This window comes from Chionomys nivalis, chromosome 5 (assembly GCF_950005125.1).
Source record: "Chionomys nivalis chromosome 5, mChiNiv1.1, whole genome shotgun sequence".
NCBI lineage: Eukaryota > Metazoa > Chordata > Mammalia > Rodentia > Cricetidae > Chionomys > Chionomys nivalis.
In genome coordinates, this window is record NC_080090.1 from 35,939,687 (window position 1) to 35,957,447 (window position 17,761).

General features: G+C 36.7%; 1 non-coding gene across 1 annotated transcript; it reads left to right on the forward strand.

The window, feature by feature from the left end:
* The first annotated feature begins 949 nt into the window (after window positions 1–949).
* On the forward strand, window positions 950–1,077 carry LOC130875296 (small nucleolar RNA SNORD22). Its single transcript, XR_009057222.1, has one exon. It is a non-coding gene; the product is annotated as a small nucleolar RNA SNORD22 (small nucleolar RNA).
* The last annotated feature ends 16,684 nt before the right edge of the window (window positions 1,078–17,761 follow it).

Here is a 17,761-nt window from a genome sequence, read left to right on the forward strand (position 1 = left end):
CTAAAATTTAAGCAATCACAATTCCCTTTAGTCCTAACAATTTATGTCCTCTCAAAATCAACTATTTTAACATCTTCCTTGGTTTCCTAGGTATGCGACATGAATCTACTATATTAAACAAAACCACACCCAGGGTTCTCTCTGAGATAGAGTCTCATTGGCATGTCACTGTAAGGTAACATTGCTAGTTCACACTATTTAGACAATCAATAAACACCTACCAAAGGGCATCCAAGACCATTTGCCTCCAAGGCTTTCTAACAAGGAAGAGAAAAACCTCCATTTGAGCTTCACATTAAAGTCATTTCTAGTCTTGAGGAAAAGCTTGAAGTCAGAATGACTTTTGCTTTGAAACTACAGTGAATCTGGTCACCTTGTTTCTTCTAAACCCCCACACTCAAGCAATGTGGGTTATCATAAGTATTTAAAAATAGAATGACTCTACTCTGAAGCAGTCTACCTTTCCAATATTTAACAAAGGAAAGGAAATGACTACCCAGCCAAGATATCTACAGTTCATGCTCACAGTAACTAAGACACGAAAGCAATCAATTTTCAGGTAAAGGTACAAAGAAATAGGTATGTGCAAGAAAGAGACTGTGTATATAAAAAACAGACCTTGCCATTTGTTGGAATAAGGCTGAGTCTGAAGACATTATGCTGAGTGAAATAAGCCAGACTTAAGAAAGAAAAATTCTGTGTGACATCAGTTTTATGGTGAGTCTAAACTTTAAAAATTACAGAAAGAAAATTGCCTTTAAAGGTGGGCTGGGAGTAAGTGGGACATTAGTCAAAAGATACAAAGTGGTAACATGTCTGGACCCGGCCAGGTCTGTAGTGCTGGCACTTGGAAGGCAGAGGAAGAAGAATCAAGAGCTTGGCAGTTTTGTCTGCCAGCCTGGTGTACAGGCTATTCTGTCTCACATAATCACAATATAAAAAACAGCCATTCCCATGAAAAAGCATTCACATGTCTTACTTCCTGTCCTAGTGGCAGAGCCTGAAAAGGTGAACCCACTGGGGCTGAATGGGGAAGAAGAGGAAAATTGGTTCCATAAAAAAATAACTAAATGGTAGACATATAAGACAAACAAACCAAGAGAGTGTGACCATGAATATTATGTTTCACATTGCGCTTATGAATTTTTGTGTAATGAATATATCTAGGTTTTCTTGTGCATAATTGAAGCATAGATAGCTATATGAGATGATAACCATGCCAGCTTCACTGTATACAATATCTATAGATGTCAAAATGTTTACATTTTTCCTAAAACAATATGCTGTGTTTCTAAGTGTAGAGAATAGAATTAATTTAAAAATGTAAAGTATCTGTTCATGCAATGGTAAAAAAGGCAAGCCACAGATAAAATGAGAGAGATGGATTTAAGATGGGCCTGACAGAATAGAGCTTGACTAGATTTTCAAGGCCTTACTGTGTAATGTGTTCCCACAGAAAAATTGTTCTTGCAAAATATTTAATACAAAAGCTTTTCTTCTTAACCATGGTTGATTACAGGTGGTCTTGATTGCTTAGGTTGGGTAACAATGAAGAGGTCTCATTTTTTTAAAAATCTTCTGAAGCAAAATATTGAAATAGGGATGTGTTTAGAGTTTGGGTCCAGTGGAAAACGCTCAATTCATTCTCAGTGCCTCTTGTGTGATGCTTGTGTTCGTTTCTGTTGTGGGTAGAAATGACTTCCAGGACGACTTTTGCCATGCTTGGTGACAATTCACTCAGAAGCACAATGCAAAGACACACGGCACAGAACATTCCAGGGCACGAAGGAGACACCGAATATCTAGCACTAAACCATGTGAGTATAGAAATATTAACAAGAATTTACTGTGTAAACATCAAGGCTTCTGGTCTTCTGACCTGTAATATTATATATAAAAGATTCAATAATATCTGACATGAATCAAATAAAAGTACTATCTTATCAAAAATACATCTGACAGCGTTGGGCAAATCATTTTAAAGGCATTGTACTTTTTCCTGTTTTTAAACGAGTCATAAAGAGTAGAATTTACCAGTATTTCTTTTCATCACTGAGCCAAAGAATGCTTAAGAATATTCACTTATCAAGTACTTAATTATCTTTGAAATCTCAAAGATCATAATACAAATTTTGATACAAAATTTTCCAACATTCACAGCCTTCTTAAAAATACATATTAGTCTAGTAATAATGACATGTGAAGCTGAATGACACATTTCTAAATTACTCATGACAAAAGAAATGGTTTTGCTTAGCCATCTTAGAAAAAAGATACAATTATGTTAATAACTTCTTATAAAATGAATATTACAAACTTGCTCTGTTAATAGAGAAAAGACTAATTAAAATGTAGACAGTTTTCAAAGTATAAAAACATTAATAAATTATGGCATAGTAAAGAAGAAATTTAAATTTCTGACTTTTTCAAATTTTATAACAGATTTTTGTTTCTAATACTTGTAATCCATTGTTGTTCCCTTTATTACTGTGAGTACACATCTAATCCTGTTAAACACATTGGTATTCATTTTCTTATGTAGATTTCTTCCTCAAATAGCTTAAATGTCTTATATACACTAATCTCAGATTTATTTCCGTTGTCAGTAATCCAAAAGATAAATAACCTATGATTCAATTTCATAACAATAAAATCTCAAAATCAATCTGAAAGGGCAAGCAATAGGAAACATTGACCCTAAATTTCCAGTCACTTCATATGAGAAGATACAGAAAGTCAAGAGTACATGAAGGTATGTATATTCACGATGATCCTTTACCAAAGTGACACAAATTAAGATGGAAGGAGACACTATTACACAACAAAGTGGCTAAGGTTCAAGACGGTGGGAGCATTGTTAACAACGGTGTTGAAAAGCTGTGGTTCTCATTTACCATCGTTGATTCAAGGAGATATCCCAATAACAGCTTTGACAATACCTAATTGCACAGTTCAGCATAAACATGCACGCTGACTTCAAAAGTCTCCTTTCTAGCATCCACCTAACAGAAAGGAGGTTCTATGTGGAAGCCAACGAGGACAGAAGAATGTTTGACAAAATTGTTTGTCACTGATCTTGCCTTGAAACCACCTGTCTATAAATAGTATATGAATGAAAATTGTAAGATTCATGACACCATTGCACAATGTGCAAAGGCTTCTGTGCCTAGGAATAGATTCATTTCTCATAACCTGTCCAATTTCTGACTAACAGTTGTTCAGATTTGTGCTTTGTGATCTTCTTTATTGGTCGTGTATGTAATATTTCTTCTTTCATTTCCTTCTTTTTCTTTGTCTGATCAGTTTATTTATAGTTCATGGAGTGTTTATAAATTTTGTACAAATTTAAGTATCCAACTCTCAGGTTTGCTGACTTTTCTAGTTTTTTTTTTCTCTTTAGTTCAGTCATTTGTATTATTCTGAACACTCCATTAATGCTGATAATACTGGACTCCCTGTGTGTCTGTCTCTCCCTGGGTCTCCCTCCCTGCTCTCCTTAGTTCACTAAAGTGAAAAGTATGTTGCTTAAGAGTTGTCTGAATTATAAATAAACCTCTGCCACTTTTAACACCTTTCCTAGCATTATATTGTTGTGCACCATAAACTGTGGCATGTTCTGGGTTTACTTTGGCTTGGGGTGTTTTCCAATTTTTCTTTTGATTTGTTTCTTCAACCCACTTTATGTTTAAGAGTTTATGTGCCACATTTTCTTTAGCAATTTTTCGGTTGAGGGGCATCTATGTTGTTTCCAGGTTCTGGCTATTACAAATAATGCTTCTATGAACATAGTTGAACAAATGACTTTGTAGTATGATTGGACATCTTTTCAGTATATGCCCAAGAGTGGTGTTCCTGATTCCTGAGGTAGGTTGATTTCCAATTTTTTGAGAAAATGCCATACTGATTTCCAAAGTGGTTGTACTGTACAAGCTTGCATTCCCATCAGCAATGGATGGGTGTTCCCCTTACTCCACATCCTCTCCAGCATAAGCAGCTATCATTGGTGTTTTTGATCTTAGCCATTCTGACAGGTATATGATGGTATCTCAGAGTTGTTTTGATTTGCATTTCCCTGATGGCTAAGGATGTTGAACATTTCCTTAAGTATCTTTTGACCATTTGAGACTCTTCTGTTGAGAATTCTCTGTTTAGTTCTGTACCCCATTTTTCATTTGGAATTTTGTTGCCTAGTTTCTTGAGTTCTTTATATATTCTGGAGATCAGTCCTTTGTCTGATGTGGGGTTGGTAAAGATCTTTCCCCATTCAGTAGGCTGCCTTTTTGTCTTATTGACTGTATCCTTTGCTTTACAGAAGCTTCTCAGTTTGAGAAGGTCCATTTTATTTATTCTTCACAGTGTCTGTGCTACAGGGATTATATTTAGGAAGTAGTCTCCTGTGCCTATGCAAGACTACTTTCCACTTTCTCTTCTATCAGGTTCAGTGTAGTTAGATTCATATTGTGGTATTTAATCAATTTGGACATGAGTTTTGTGTATGTGGCACATTTACACATTAGAGTACTACTCAGCAGTAAAAAACAATGACAGCTTGAATTTTGCATGTGAATGGATGGAAATAGAAAACACTGTCCTGAGTGAGGTAACCCAGACCCAAAAAGATGAATATGGTATGTACTCACTCATAAGTGGATACTAGCTATAAACAAAGGATATTGAGCCTATAGTTCATGATCCTAGAGAAGCTAAGTAATAAAGTGAACCCTAAGGAAAAAAAATACATAGATCCACCTGTAAATTGGAAACAGACAAGATCGCCTGACAAAATTGGGAGTAGGGGGGTAGGGGGAGAAGGGAGGGTGGAAGGAGAAGAGGAGGGGAGAAGGGGCATCATGAGGAGAACTTGAGGGAATGGGATAGTTGAGAAGGAGAAAGGACAGAGATGAGAGCAAGAAAAGAGATATGTTGATTGAGGGAGCCATTATTGGGATTATGGGGAGGGAGCAAGAAACCTGGATCTAGAGAATTTCCCAGGAATCCACAAGGATGATCCCATTTAAGACCCTAAGCAATAGAGGAAAGGGGGCCGGATATTGACTTGCCCTGTAGTCAGACTGATGGATATCTTAAATATCACCATAGAACCTACATTCACCAACTGATGGAAATAGAGGGAGAGACCCACATTGGAGCACCCGACTGAGCTCCCAAAGTCACGTTGAAGAGTGGGAGGAATGAGAATATGAGCAAAGAATTCAAGACTGTAATGGGTCCAATACTGAAACAGTCTACTGAGCTAATGGGAGCTCACCAAGTCCAGCCAGACTGGGAAGGAACAAGCATAGGACCAAATTAGTTCCTCTGAATGTGGTTGACAGCTGCATGGTTGGAGCAGACTGAGGGGCCACTGGCAGTGGCACCAAGATTTATCCCTACTACATGTACTGACATTTTGAGAACCTATTCTCTTTTGATGAATACCTTGCTCAGCCTAGATATAGTGAGGAGGACCTTGGACCTTTCACAAAACAATAAGCCTCACCCCCTCTGAGGACTGGATGGGGCTGGTGTGGGAGGGTATGTGGAGGAAATGGGAGGAGGGGAGGGTGTGGGAACTTGGATTGGTATGTATAATGAAAAAAGATAGTTTGTTTTCTTTAAAAAAATAAAAAGAGTTTATGGTTTAATTTCCATTGATTGTGAATTCTGTGCTCCTATCATGTTCAGAGGAGACACTTCATAAAATTTCTATAGTCTTAAATCTGAAAAGACTTATTTACAACCTAGCATGTATTACCTTTAGCTGTATCTCTGTAGTGGCATTTATATTTATGTATATTTTCATGTCGAAAGAGAGAGAGAGAAAGACACACACAGAGAGAATATGTATCTTTCATCTGTTCTCTGGGAGGCACATCTAGCACTTGCAGCTGTTTATTGAATGTTCTGTCTGGATGATTGACCTTTTTATTGATAGTGAATTCTTTCACTCTTTCAATAAGGACTATTTTTCTCTCCACCCTTGTTGGTCGTTCCTGTAATGTTTCAGTACACAGTATTAAATTTGGTTGTGTGTGTAGTATATATGTGTTCATGTGCCTGTGTGGGGTGATGCATATAATACATAGGTACACACATATGCAAATAATACACAGGTACATATATGTGTATATATGTGTTTACCTATATGCAAGTGTATATATATATGATTTAAATGTGCCTATGTATTATATGCGTATATTATAGAACACAATGTATGTGATATATACGTGCATATGTGATATGGACACACATATGTGTATGTATGTCAAGAGATCAAGGTCAGTTTTCTTCTGTTCTCCATCTTATTTTTGGGAACGGGGTCTCTAACTGAACCTGAGCTCACTGCTTTGATGATTCTCAGGGACACTCCTATTCCTACCTCTTTACACTAGAATTAAAGGTTTATAAAAATGTATAGCTCAATAAAATTAATAAAAATAAAAAAGAAATGAGTTAACTTAAAAAAAATGAAAAAAAAGAAAAAAGAAGACACATCTAGCTTTTACCATAGGTTCTGGCGAACTGAACGTAGGTTTTCATGTTTGTATGGCAAGCCCTTTACTGACTAAGTCATCTCTTCAGCTTCTGTTTAAACTTAATTGTTATGTCTTTTTCTGCATTGGATAATTCATCATCTTTTTATCTAATTATTCATTGTTTTTTTCCTCCTTTCTTTTCTTCTGTGATTTAATTATTTTAGTTTCAACACAGTGTGAGTCTTTCCCCTTTGTATTATACAACAGCTTTTGTTTGTTCTTTGTGGTTTTCATGCTCTTTACAGAAAATTTCTTATAGTTATGCATCTATTTTAAGCTGATGAAAATTTCAGTTTTATGAAGACTTCCATCTTATACTTTATCCATTTGCTGTTACTAAGGTCAGAATTTTAATGTTCTTATAATGTGTACACATTAGCAAATTTTTATAGTTAAAACTGCACTTCATATTTCTGTCTTTTTAAGTTCGTGCTGAGCTTATACGTGATCTATAGGTCACTATTAAAGTAGTCCATTTTCTTTATTTAGACCAATTTTTGTCTTTGACAGTGGGGTTTATGTTTTCGTGTACTTCCATATTGCTGTTTAGATAGCTTTTTTTTTTTTTAATTTTAAGAATCCCTTTATCACTTGCAAGACAGACCCACTGGTGTTAAAGCCCCTCAGTTTCTGTTTGTCAGGGAATTCTTTATTTCATCCCACTCTATCCTGACTTGGAACATGTGCTAAGAAAACCACAGTAACTATTTTGGAGTTCCCTTAAATTCAGCTTTCAGAATTTTCTTTGTCTGTGCCATTTGACAATTTAATTCAAATGTATATGTGTTTTGATGACTGTAAATACAACCTACTTAGGCTACTACAAGGCCACTAAAATTTTATTAATTATAAACACATAAAAGTAAAACTATACTTAATATGTAGCTACAAAGAAAAGGGATATTAGAAAATATGTGTAGGTATTTTTTCTAACCTCTTTTGCTCTTTTAACTCTTTGGGGGTACCTACCATCCAACTCCCAAATAAATTACATGGCGGCTTATTCTCTTCTTTTTCTTTTTTGATTTTTCAAGACAGGGTTTCCCTGTGTAGCTTTGGAGCCTGTCTTGAAACTCACTCTGTAGATCAGGCTAGCCTTGATCTCACAGAGCTCCATGTGCTTCTGCCTCCGGAGTGCTGGGATTAAAGGCATGCATCACCCATCACACCACTAGAGATTTATTCTTTTTATAAATGCTCAGCCTTAGCTTGGTTTGATTCTAGGCAGCTTTTTAAACTTAAATTATCCCATCTATCTTTTGCCTCTGAGCTTTTGTCTTTCTTTATTCTGTATACCTTTCTTTACTTATACCGTGGCTTGCTTTGTAGCTTGGTGGCTGCCACCTGATCTCCCTTTTACTTCTGTTTATTCTCCTTGCATACCAGTCCCACCTATTCTTCTCTTCTGCTAGCTATTGCTCTCTATTAGACCAATCAGGTATTTTAGACAGGAAAAGTAACATAGTTGCACAGAGTTAAATAAATGCAACATAAAAGAATGCAGCACATCTTTGCATCATTAAACAAATGTTCCACAGCATAAACAAATGTAACACATCTTTGACTAATATTCCACAACAAATATGAATAATTTTATTGAAGGATTTACCTGTTTAAAAATTACTTTCACCATTATTAAAATACATAAAGAAAACTAAGAACTTGAATATATTTACTTAGTTATATTAAATTTTATTTTGTATATTTTGTTTTTCTGATCATCTTTTCTGATTTTTGATCAAATTCCATGAAAATTTGGTGTTTTATTTATTTTATTTATTCTTCGGAAATTTCATAGATGAATAAAATGTATTTAGATTACATCTACTCTATCTCCCCCATCAGTTCTTCTTAGATATCTCGCCCCCACACTCCCTCCCAAGTTGGTGTCCTCTTCCACTTTTCTCTCTTCTACTCCTCTTCTGCCTTCTTTTCCTCCTCCTTCCCCACCGAGTCTATTAAGTTCTCCCTATGTAGGTTTTCTCTCATTGGAGCTGAGGCAGCCTGCTCTGGGCCACACTACTGAAGAAAACTTCCTCCTCCAGTGGCCAACAATTGACACTACTTCCTCAAACAGGAGTGAGGAATCATGACTCTTTCCCTCTCCCTAAAGAGTGTCTACTGTCTTGATCTTGTGAAGGTCATAAGCCAGCAACCACAGTTGTCAGTTCAGGATTACAATGACCCTGCCCTCTCCAGAGACTTTATCTCACAGCAATATGGCTGAATTTTTAGCTGTTTATGTATCTTTTTACTGAAATGGTTTCTACATAAACTTCTGTAAAAGACACAGTATACATGTTTTATACAAAATAGCATAATGAGCATGCAGGGCTGTTGTCTGGGACGGTGATCTGTAAGTTTATTCCCCTTTAAATAAATACCACCCTATTAATCACAAAAAAAATAGCATAATGTCCATTACAGTAATCTTGTAGGAAAACCAAATCATGTTTTTCTCTGGATCACATAAATTTATTTTGAATGGCATATTGTCAAGATGTGTAATAAATCTACAATTGGGCCAGGAAGATTACTCAATGAGTAAAGCTCTTGACATGTAAGTGCAAGGTCCTGAGCTTAGGTTGCCAAACCCATATCAAGACAGATGTGGTTCCATACATCTGGAATCCCAGCCCATGGACTGAAATGCAATGTAGACACAGGTGACTTCCTGGAATCTGGTGGGCCAACTATCCCAGTATGGTCAGTGGCAAACACTAAGAGACTCTGTTTCAAACAGGGAGGATGCAAAGACAACTGGGCAAGGCTGGGTCTGACCTTCATGTATCTGTCACAATGTGTGTACACATACACACACACGCACACACAATTTTTTGCTCTTTTTAAAAGCAAGTATATTAATTTTTGAATGGAAAATATCCCTTATTGGCTCTTATGTATAAACATTTGGATCACAGCCTATTGTGTTGTTTGTAGGAATGAATGTAGAGACTTTAGGATGTGGGACCATGGTAATGCAAGTATGAATGTTATTTTTTTTTTGCATTTTCTCAATTTTTTATTATTAGTATGTAGCATTTCTTTTCTTTTTTTGTTTTTTGTTTGTTTGTTTTTCTTTTATTTATTTATTTATTTATTTATTAAAGATTTCTGCCTCCTCCTCCCCACCACCACCTCCCATTTCCCTCCCCCAATCAAGTCCCCCTCCCTCGTCAGCCCTAAGAGCAATCGTGTTATTAATGGCCAAACTGTATACCTGTTTCTGGTTCAGGACTGAATATCTGCCTCCTGGTCAGCCACCATAATGGCAACAGCAACCTTATGCTGTGCCACAGTACTTTCTCCACTAGAATACTCTTAAAGTCCAGGAAATGATGACCCAAAATATATCCATCTTCCTTAAGATACTTCTGTTATGTGAGTTGCCTGAAAGATGAGAAAGTAACTAAAATGATGCTTTCTTTTACCAAAAAAATATGTACACCCACTATTATAATTAAACACACATATAACCTTATATAATCTCTCACTTTGAACTCACCACAGAGATGTAGAAATTACTCACTGTTTGAGACAATAAAAATTGGAAAGTGGCAACAAACTCATAGTACGTGGATCATCATCTCTGATTTATCTCTTTTGTGTTAACGTTAACAGTCAAACCAGAAGTCAAATGTCAAGTGTAAACTACTAGTTCACACATGTGACGTTGATCACAGCTGTCATGACCTCATTATATGGGACTAGGAACACTTAAAAAAGAAGACCTCCAATTGGGTAGATAGAATCTGAAGAAAATATCCCATATCAGCTCTTGAAGGAAAGTTGGACCTTCCAGGGGATATGTGTGAGCCAACAGGTCCTCCGTACAAAGAATGGACAAAGGGTCCCCCTCAGCATTTGTTCCGGAAGCATCATGGCTTGGTTGTGCCATGTGCCTCTTTAAAAGCAACACTCTATATCAATCATTCACTTGGGAAGTTTGAAACAGAAAAGACAGAGAGGGGAATTTTAAAGAAAGACAAAGTAAATCAAACCTGAATGTTCCTAGAGATGGTGACAGTGAGAGGCAGATTCAGGGGGAATACTAGGAGGGAGAGAAACAATTGGTTTCCTCAGAGGTTTCTCTTCCCTGTTGTGAGTGGAGGGTGTGGTAAAATACCTCTGCCATTTTATTCAGCATGAACAAGCTTGTTTGCTGTAGAAAGTGAACGTGTCATATCTGCCCATATCTGAGATACACAAGAAGAAAGCATTCATCTATTGCTTTGTTTTCTGCAATGGGACTTTAAGCCGTATACAGCTACAGGAGTATTTATTTGTTTGTTTGTTTGTTTGTTTATTACCTATACTCTAATCTTCAGGGCTCTATCAAGATTAAAATCTGGACCGAAATCCTGCTGAATAGGCTGGGATTGCTAACCCCTGTACGTATACCAGAATAGCTCCAGTTACCAAAATTATATTCTTGGGATTCCATATCTTGGTGTTCCCTACTTACCCAGAGCTGAGCAAACTCAATGTGAATTTCCTTAAACAACTGCTCCCAAACCATAATAGGCCAGGCTTCCTATTTCCCAATTCTTGGTTTTATACCTCTAACTCCACAGTCTTCTCCCTGCATGCTGAACCCAGGCTTCGGATGGTATACTAACAAAGCACCATTAACCTTCCTTGAAGAAAAGTTTGATGATTTGGTACTCTACAGTTTGATAAAGACTATCTTATGTCAACCTAATAACCCAGTGGAAGAGATCAGTCTTCTATATAGGCTCTGTCACTGATCTTTCATTGGATATTCCTCATCAGTGAGCCTGACTCCTGTAACATATGCCATTTTGTTCTCTTTCTTGAGTTTGGTTCTAGGTTGTTAGCTCTTCCCAAGAGTCTAATTATCCAAGCATTGGAAAGCCCAGCTGATTCCAGAAATCTACACCTTTATAACTAGCTAACAATTATATAACATGTAACATAAAAAGGGAAAAGAAAGAAAGAAAGAAAGAAGGAAGGAAGGAAGGAAGGAAGGAAGGAAGGAAGGAAGGAAGGAAGGGAAGAGAGAGAGAGAAAGAGAGAGAGAAGAGAGAGAGAGAGAGAGAGAGAGAGAGAGAGAGAGAGAAGAGAGAGAGAGAAAGGAAATCTCATAAAAAACAAAAGAGTGAAGTTGATATTTTTCTGATACCCAGGCAATTTCCTACTGAGAAGAGAAGGGAGAAACAAGCTCCAAGATACCTCCATGGGACATTTCAGGTGAATGCAACAAGGAGACTAGCATTGAAAACAGTTTTAGTACATGCCAATATGGAGTGTGGACACTAAATGCACACTAGAGATTGGACTGGAAGGACGCTGGAGTACAACAATGGACCATATGACTTATAATAAGTGAGTTTAATAATAAGACCTTAATTTAAAAGGAGTGAATCATAACTGAGGCAACATTATGGCATAAGATGATTTTTCACAGTGAGGTCAATGCCCATCCTTTTACTCTCTCAACATAAAGAAATGATAAGATAAGCCAATATGTGAGGAGAAAAAAAATGCTGGAAGCTACATTGGAGTCAAGTCAATCTACAAGCCCTCCGGTAACAGATTTCTAAAACTTATTTGGGGACTTGATTATTAATAAGAGAAGTCTCAAGCAAATCTTTCAATGACTTTTCAGTTTACCATTAGAATAGTTTCAGATTTAAGAAAAACTGTGAAGATTTAGACCAGACATACCTACACTTCATTTCCTCAGTTAAGGACTTGGGTATTCTGATACATTAGTCAGGACTAATGGACCGGTGTGGATACATTATTCATTAGCAAAGCCTTTGGCATACTACAATTTCTGGGTCCTCTCTGCTTCAGGATCCCATTCAGGGTAGAATGACATAGTTGTCTCCTTGGCCTCCTTTAAGCTATATGGTTTCTTAGAATTTAGGATGATCTTGATAGTTTTGAATATGGCATTTATATATAGAATTTCCTTCAGATGGAATGTGTGCAATAAATTTCCCATGAATGTACCAAGTTTATATCTTTGGGGCAGGGAAAGTACACAGATAACTGTCATTCACCTCAGACCACACCAAGGAAGGAGTCAGACTGTGAAACTAGACTGTGATGCCTATCATATGATGGGAATCCTGGCTTTCCGGTTTCTCCACATTAGTCTCTGCTTTCCACAATCTCAGAGTCACACAGGAAAGCCCACATTCAAAGAATGCTATCCTTTCTTGAAGGTGAAGTGTGCTCATAAATCTTAAGAATTCTTCTTTCCTGTTTTTTGTGTATGTTTTAATTATATAACAATATCATTTAAATATATATTTATACTTGCATATTTTATACACTGTTATTATTCAATATTTCTTTACTTTACTGAGCATAGCATTGAGTCCTGAGCTCTTTCTCTTGTGATAGAGTTACCATTTCAGGGTCTTTGAATTTGTCTGCTTGACTTTAACACTTGCATTTTCTCATATTGTAAGATACTCAGGTTCACTTTGTGTGTTTCATTCCCCAGGTTTAGACTCAGTCATTTGTCTAACTATCCCTGGAACATTATACTGGACAACAAATGAAAGTTCAGAGAAAGGCTACTCTTAATTTTTTAAGAAATCGCTAAATTGTTTTCCAAAGTGGCTCTACCATTTTGTAGCAATAAATGAGAGTACCTTTGCTTGATACGTTCTCAGCTTGTGGTATTATCACTTTTGTTTGTGGGCTTCATTCTGTTTCTAATCTTATATAGCCAATTTAGCAGCTCTACAATGGTAACTTTATTAAATTCGAGTATCTGTAGCGGCATGTGATATTGAGCACATTTTCCTGCACCAACTTGCCATCTCTATTTTTTTTTGATTATCTGTTCGCTGTATCATTTATCCATATTTAATTTGGATTGCTTTATTCATATTTTAAAATTTAAGTGTTTCATACATATTTGAGGTACACTTCATACTTATTGTGTAGATTTGTGTTATAAAAATAAAATATACCATATCACAAATATTTAGCATATAAAATATATAAACATACAAACATAATATATAAGAACATTATTTTTTTGAGCTGGCCTCCAGTCTGGCTTTGAGCTCCTGATCTTTCCTCCTTAGCCCCAGAGTATTAGAATCACAGCTATGTGCAACCACATCCAAATAAGACCTGTATTTCTTTTCATCAAATAGAATTTGAAACTATTTCTTCCAGTCTGGAGGGTACTTTTGTGTTCCCTTATTAGGTATTTTCTCTGAGAAGATGTTTTAGATTTTAATAAAGTCCATCTTATCAATATTTTCTTTCAAGGATCCTGCCTCTGGCATTATATTTAAAGTCGTGTTGTCAAGCCAAGGCCAGCTAGATTTTCTCAGTATTTTTAATAAAGGGTTTTATTAAAATACAGTATACAGCATTAAAGTACACCAATCTTCAGTTTGCAGCTTAATAAATCAGTAGAGTGAACACATGCACTTAACCACCGGCCAACTCGAAATAGACTTCAGTCATGGTCAGATCGGGACCTGTTTCTTTCCAGCCTGCAACTTAAAGAAAGATTTAATGATTTTTAAAGGGTTGGAGAACATTAGATAGAGCACCATGTCTCAATCAATCCACATGAAAACTACATGAAATCTGTGTTCAACTGTTCATATGTTGATGTTATGCTCATTTTAAATACACTGTCCAGGATTGCTCTTGCACTGGAATAGAATTCTGCTTCTGCTCAGTGATCACATGACCTGCCAAACCTGACATATTTATTCTCTTATGCTTTACCATACGAGACCCAAAGTCACAATATGGGATACTATAGCGCTGCAAGAGCCACTTGGTGGCCAGTCAAGCCTGGAATCACTTACATTTCATTAGTTTGCCCCACTTCTCAAGGATGAGAGTGTTTACCATATACTGCCATGGCTGGCTTTTCCACTCAACATTTTGACCATCAGAAATATCCAAATTGGTTTCATAAATCAGTTTATTTTACTCTACTTTTGCTCATTTTGTTTCTGCCTCCTTGGAGCTGTTACTGCTAATGCTGCTGAGAACAATTGTTTTTGTGTCTTATTTACCGTCAGGTTCCATAGAGGTGTATACACAGTTCTGCTAAACATATACCTAGATGTGGAACTGCTAAGTAATATGTATAAAATTTAAGGCTAAACAGGTTTTCTCAGTTTCATGAAATATATGATAAATTTAGATTCGTACACTATGAGTTTATGTTTCTCTCATAGACAGACTGTAAAATACACAATTATCGGTTTATATTTTGGCCTTGTGGAAAATCATTGTGTTTTTAAATTTTCTTTGCTTTTGAGAGTTTCATACGTTTTTGCTGTGAATTATAATTATATTCATGTTCACTGTTCATTTCTTCCCTCCAACCTCCCCATACCGTTCTGTTTGCCTCGCCACCAAAATTCATGTCTTGTGTGTTTGTTTGGTTTTTTTAATAACCCACTAAATTCAGACGGTGATGCCCGTGTCTGCATGGGTATGGGGCCATCCACAAGAGCATGGAATGTTTACGAGTGGCCACTTGTGCTTCTCCCCCTCTCAGCACCTAGCAATTACCTGTACCTCCTCAGTAACGGGTGGAGGCTGGAGATCATCGAATCCATCGATGCTAGTGATTTGGCTTGGTGTGCGTTCATGGATATAATGGGCATGATATGTAGAGAAGACAGAGTGTCATAGAAGTTACATTCATATTTAGTGTATGTGTACATGTGCATGCTTGCTTGCTGTGGTGCCACTTGTGGGGGTCAGAAGACAACCTGCAGGAGTCTATTCTCTCCTTTACCATCAGTGTCTGTAGCATTGCATTCGCATCATCAGGCGTGGGTTCAAGTAACTTTACCTGATGAATAATCTCACCATCCCAATTATTATTTTCTGGATCCTTTGGTGTATCTTTTGTTACACGTAATTCACTTTCAGTCTTTATTTCTGATGTATGACCTTAAGCTATGAATAAATCCTCTAGAAACAGCTCTGATTACATCCCACAATCTTGATAGACTATACTTTCTTTCCTTACTACTTAAATATAAATATTTACAAGCTTTCATTGTGTTTTATTATTTGTCCCAATGTTTTTGTTATATTATTGACTAACATTGAAATATTTGGACGTTTTATATATACATTGATTCAATTATAATCAGAGAATGCATTCTATAGAACTTTTAGAATTTTGAAATATTTAGAAGTATTATCATGAACAATCCTGTGGTCGAATTTGATGAAAATTCAATGTATGAGTCATATTTCTTATAGAATAAAATACACTCTCAGAAACATAGGCCTGTATTAATCTTTTATGTAAAGAACACTCATTGTCAAATAATTTCCCAGATGAATGAAGTATTTAGCACAACAGTTTTTCTCTTCTCATTTTCAATGTTGTAGGATTCAGTATTTCACATTTCTGTGATGCCCTTTTCTTCATGGTTGGGTTCCCTAAAATCCATTCTTGTCCACATCTAAAGTTCAAGATGCGAGGCATCAGTCAGAGGCAAGCAGCAAGACAGAATGACTGACAAGTAGTCCAGTGAAAGGAATTTAATGGAAGACCCAGCTACCAGAGCTGCTAAGGGATCTCAAAGCCTGCAGAGGATGGGGTGGGCAATGGAGATGTGAATGACAGAAGAAAGTGACTTCTAGTGACATCTACTCCGAGGTCTAGGAGACTAACCTGAGGAAGTGCTCACAGAGCCAGGAGCCCCCTCTCAGGCACAAACCAGAACTAATGGCAATAAGTTCCCTTTTACCTATCTTACAAATATTTGTAAAACAGAACGAGCTTAGCATGTTTTACTGTAGAATCGGATTCTGCTCAACTTCTTGTCTGTGTTGCTGTTGTTACTGCTCCCTTGGATTGAACTAAGTGCCTGTTTCTCCTCTGGATGTTGTTGAAACTTGCACTTTGACTTTGGTTACAGTTTTACCGGAAGGAGTTTAAGCCTGTATGTCTTTGCATTATTCAGCTTATAGTTTAAAACCCTCTTAAATTTGGCTTTGAGGGTTTCCAGGAAACTTTTGTGGATTTCTAGATGTCTTTTCTGCCCTATTCTTTCTGTCTCTTCTTCCCTTTTGAGATTGTAATTACAAGTATTTAGACGTACTGCCGCTTCCACATCTCATCTCTTTTCCATACATTTGCCTCACATTTCAATCTGCACGGTTACCACTGAACCTGTATTCCCAGTTCATTATTCATTGATTCTACTGTAACCGAATTGCTCTTGATCCATACACTAAAACTATTTAGGATCCCAGATTTCTATGCAAATTTAAAAAGTAAAATCTGGTTTATGCCACATTTTTAAAAATATGTATCCTATTTTCTTGAACATGCCAACTATAGTTTCCAAAAAACATTCCTGCCTGATAAATCTCGAATTCTGGAGTTATATTGTATAGCTGGAGTTTTATTGTATTATGGCTCTGTTCCCTTTCTCCTCTTTTATTGATTTTTGGTCATCTGATCATTTTTGCTATCATATCTGGTTTTATTGTATTTTTTCAATATAGAGGCCTTGGATGATTTATATTCTTCTTCTAGATAGAATTTAATTTTCCTCTGACAAACCACCTTGGAAAGGCAACCTTGATTTAATCAGAAATTAAGATGTCTGGTGATTGTGATTCAGGTTTTGGGATGACTGGTCTACTTTCGACTTCCTCTTAGGCCCAGAAATGGCCATTCTGGACCTCAACTAAATGTCTCTGATGTCTTCAAGATGGCCTTCTGTGCAATTCTTAAATTTTTCTCTTATTCTTTCACTATGTCTACTTTAAAAAAAATTTCTTAAATTCTGATTTGACTTCTCAGCCATTCTAAAAGAAGTAAACAAACACCTGAAAAGGAAAACTCAGGCAGAGCAAAATGTTGGTTCGTTTTCTGTGATGCCTTTTTCTGAGGGATCTAAAGCCCTGGAATCCAACCATGTCTACTTCACCCAGTGAAGTTTATGATGTGGGACAAGTGAGTAACAAAAAATGGTCCAATATGAAGCTAGGCACCAGTGAGAGGTGAGTAGCAAGACAGCATGAATGGTAAGTGGTTCAGTGGAAGGAATTTAATGTAAGACCCAGTTACCAGAACTGCGAGAAGATCACAAGGCCTGCAGGGGATGGGAGTAGACAATGAAGAGGTTAATGGCATCAGAAAGAGTCTTCTGTGACATCTACTCCAAGGTCTAGGAGACTAACCTAAGGAAGTGTTCACAGAGCCACAAGCTGAAGGAGAAACCAGAATTGCT